The sequence below is a fragment of the Mustela nivalis genome, assembly GCF_964662115.1.
Source record: "Mustela nivalis genome assembly, chromosome: 7".
NCBI lineage: Eukaryota > Metazoa > Chordata > Mammalia > Carnivora > Mustelidae > Mustela > Mustela nivalis.
This window is the reverse complement of record NC_139026.1, coordinates 92,648,192-92,652,244: the sequence shown is the minus strand read 5'-3', so window position 1 is coordinate 92,652,244 and position 4,053 is coordinate 92,648,192. Positions and strand designations below refer to the sequence as shown.

Sequence of the window (4,053 nt, the reverse complement as noted above, 5' to 3'; positions counted from 1 at the left end):
TCAAAGAATAGTATTTTTCATCTCCAAAAGTTTATTTAGAGCCCCTTTAACATCTTTGTTCCTGAGGGAGTAAATCAAAGGATTCAACGTGGGAGTGACTAAGGTATAACATAAGGAGGTCACTTTATTCAGCTCAGGAAATCTGTCAAGAGTCAGTTATGTAAAAAAGACAGTACCGTACAGTACACTCACAACTCCTAGGTGAGAGCTGCAAGTGGAGAAGGCTTTCTTACGTCCCTCAGAGGAGCGTATCCTTAGCACCGTGGACACAATATATACATAAGACCAATAATGATAATTATGGTAGGCAAGGTAATGATGCTGGATAAGGAGAAAGAAATCAACCTATAGATGAAGAGGTCAGAACAAGATATCCTTTGAAGAAGGCGAATATCACATAAAAAGTGGTTCAATGGCCTGAGAATCACAAAAGGGCAAAGTAACTGTCATGCGCATCTGAAGAACTGAGCTGCTGCAGCCACAAAAGTAGAAACCAGCCACCAACTGAATGCAGAGGTGAGTTGACATCTGGACAGAGTAGAGGAGTGGGTTGCAGATGGCAATGAAGCAGTCATAAACCATGACTGCCAGGAGAAATCCCTCAGCCACCATGAAGATGGCAAAGAGAAAGAACTGGATCAGACAGCCGGCAAAGGAGATGGACTTGCTCTCAGACCAGAAGCTGATCATAGCCTTGGGTGCAATAACAGAAGAATAGAAGAGATCAATGAAGGAGAGTTTGCCTAGGAAGAAATACATTGGTGTGTTCAGCCGGGGATCAGTCATAATAACGGTCATCATCCCCACATTCCCTAGAAGGATCATGGCATACACAAGCAGAAAGAGCAGGAAGAGAAGAATGTGGAGTTCTGGGTGGACCCTGAAGCCTACAAGAATGAAGTCAGTCTCTTCTGTGTGATTGCTTGTCCCCTTGTCACTCATGGCAGAAACCTGCTGAGAGACAAAAAGTAAAATAAACGAAATCTGGGCTTTGATCCTAGCTCCAAATAATCTCTTTCACTGTTAGGATTTATACAATTATCTTGTTGTCATTATTCATTAACCTTATAAATTATTGTGACTTAAATTTAAGCCTACTGCAACTGATGATGACTCAAAGATTAGTTTTATGGCTGTATTCCCACAAGCAGTGGAATTTGATCTTTTTCTTCTGAGTCTAAGGCAATGCATGCCTTCTCAAATGCCTTTCACATTTGCAAATGTCCCCTCTATGTCTGTTTCTGCCTCATAATTTATGTGATAATTTCAGTGTCATGAAACAGTGCTTGCAAGAGAGCACAAATAATTTAATAAATGACATTTAGGAAGTAATTCTGGTGTCTGGGTTTGCAGATATTAGGTGAGGGATTCCATAGCCTACTTTAGGAAACCTTAACTTTGAAGTTTTAGTTTCTATTATATACCAGCAGATTTAAAGAAAGTCACTAAATTTAAAAAAAGCTTAAGAGGTGGCACCAGCCTAGGGCTAATAGCACACTATAGGTTAAAAAAAAATCTAAAAATAATTAAAAATTTTATATAAATAAATAAATAAATAAATGATTTGGGGACGGGGAGATGGCACCTGGGTGGCTCAGTCAATTAAGCAGATGACTCTTGATTTTGGCTCTGCTCATGATCTCAGGTTTGTGAGATCCAGCCCCTGAACTGGGCTTCCTGCACAGCTGTGAGTCTGCTTCTTCCTCACCTCCCTCCCTCTCTCTAATAAATAAATAAATAAATAAATAAATAAATAAATAAAAATCTTAAAAAAAAAAAAAAGAAAGAAAGAAAGAATGAAAAGAGAAGAATAAAAGAACAACCAAAGAGGTACAATTGCTTTTCGTGGGTAATGGAAACTTAGAATTCTGATATGTCATTTACTCACTGAGATCAAAGTTCTCCACCCACAAACACAAAAATTATCAGGACTCTCATGCTAGGATTTCTCTCCCAGATGGGCCTCCAAAGCCCTTCTATAAAAACAAGTTCCCTCCTCCAGTCCCATCCATGTTGCTGGAAGAAATTATGCTGAATGAAATAAGTCAAGCAGAGAGTCAATTATCATATGGTTTCTCTTATTTGTGGAGCATAGCAAATAGCATGGAGGACAAGGGGAGTTGGAGAGGAGAAGGGAGTTGGGGGAAATTGGAAGGGGAGGTGAACCATGAGAGACTATGGACTCTGAAAAACAATCTGAGGATTTTGAAGGGGTGGCGGGTGGGCGGTTGGGGGAACCAGGTGGTGGGTATGAGAGAGGGCACAGATTGCATGGAGCTCTGGGTGTGGTGCAAAAACAATAAATACTGTTACACTGAAAAGAAATTTTTAAAAAAAGAAAGAAAATACAAACAGGAAAAAAAAATATATAAATGTTCCCTCCATTTCCTTAGCCTGCAGCTTACAGTGTTCTTAAGAGGCTGACAGTGAGTCTAGATGGAAGAATTACTTTAGAGAAAGATACTGAACAAAGATACATATGAGGGACTAATGATGCTTGCTTATTTACCTGGGGTATGATTTTCACCACCATCATACCTCATTTACTAGACAGCTCAGCTAAAATCTTGAACTGTGTGTGTTGACAGTATGGTCACACTTTCTCTCCCCTCAGGGCTCCATTATGCGTGCTTCTGCTCAGATAACAGTAGTAGCATAATTGTGAAGAAATATGTGACAATTGTTTACATGCAGACACTTTTCTAAATGCTTTCAGAGTAAGATGAGGTGAATAGTAGCATATTCCCTAGTTTCCAGGTGAGAAAACTGAACCATACAGAAGTGGAATCTGTTGAAAGCCTCCTACTAGGGTCAGAATGGGGATATAAAACCTAAGAAACCAGACTCCAGTCTTTCTTAATCACTGCGAGACCATCCTTGATAACAAGCCTTTCCAGTTCCTTCTGCTGTGGTACGACTTCTCTTTATAGAGTCCAGTTAAAATTTCCTATCTTCACAGTCAATTCCCCAGTTCTTCAACCTGGGTTGTTAAAACTGCTCTGCATTCCACATGCTCTCAAGGATAGTGGCTACTATCACCATACTTATATTCCTATTAAATACTAATAATTCCTTCCTTGAGATCAAAAGAGCAACTTGTCCTCCACATATCTTCAACATCAACATAAACTTTTGTGTCTGCAAATGGGAATTAATCAGTAGATATTTGTTATGTAGACATATGTTGAATGATCAGTGAACATGCAGAATCAGAGAAAATTCTAAGACTGTAATACAACAGTGGTTTAGCATGGGTTCAGGTTTAAATAGAGGTAAGTTTCTGTGCAAGCAGCATTTTCTAAATGGAAGAAGTACTCGCATTTTCTAAATGGGAGCTTGGACAAGTGACTTATGTGTAGAGGATGCTTTTAGGCAACAGGCTTGAGCAATGGAAACTTGAGCAAATCTAAAAGATCCACAGTGACCACTGAGCTGACCTAAACAGGATCATTAAGGCATAAGCCCTAACTAACCAATGGGCTACATACAAGTAGGCACAGTCAACAAAAAAGGGAAAATTCCATACATCCCCAGTCTGGCAAGTTACTATACCACTGTCCACATATAAAGGAGGGATGGAAACAACATAACTGGCAAAGTTTTCATGAGGATATATACTTAGGTAATGCATGTAAGTAACAGCCTCTTTTACGACAGAATAAACACTTGACAAATAATAACTATGGTTAATTGTATCATATCTTTCTGTACTAATTCCACAATGCAGACCAACCTAATTAATGCTAATTAGGTTGAAAATTAATAACTAAAAATGGGATTTTAGAAGTAAACCATTATAAGTTGAGGGAAGGAATCAGACACTTGTTAAAGTTTCAAAAGAATAAAGAAATCTGAAAGAAGTATATTTTGTCAGGGAAGACGACTGACAGAAAAACGGCATGGTGTCTTATTGTCATATTTCAATTATTCACCAGTTCCATCAAAACTTAGATCTGCAAATAATTGTAATGAGACAAGGAAAGGAAAGGGACCCCATGAAAGAAAAAGCTGTTTGTTTTTTTTTTTTATTTTTCTGCTCTTTCCTGCCTCCAT

The 4,053-nt window shown here is 38.6% G+C and overlaps 1 pseudogene across 1 annotated transcript; it reads right to left on the bottom strand.

Moving 5' to 3' along the window:
- Positions 1-942, bottom strand: LOC309869859 (olfactory receptor 9K2-like; annotated as a pseudogene). The gene has a single exon. The product of its transcript is annotated as an olfactory receptor 9K2-like (transcript).
- Positions 943-4,053: the final 3,111 nt, after the last annotated feature.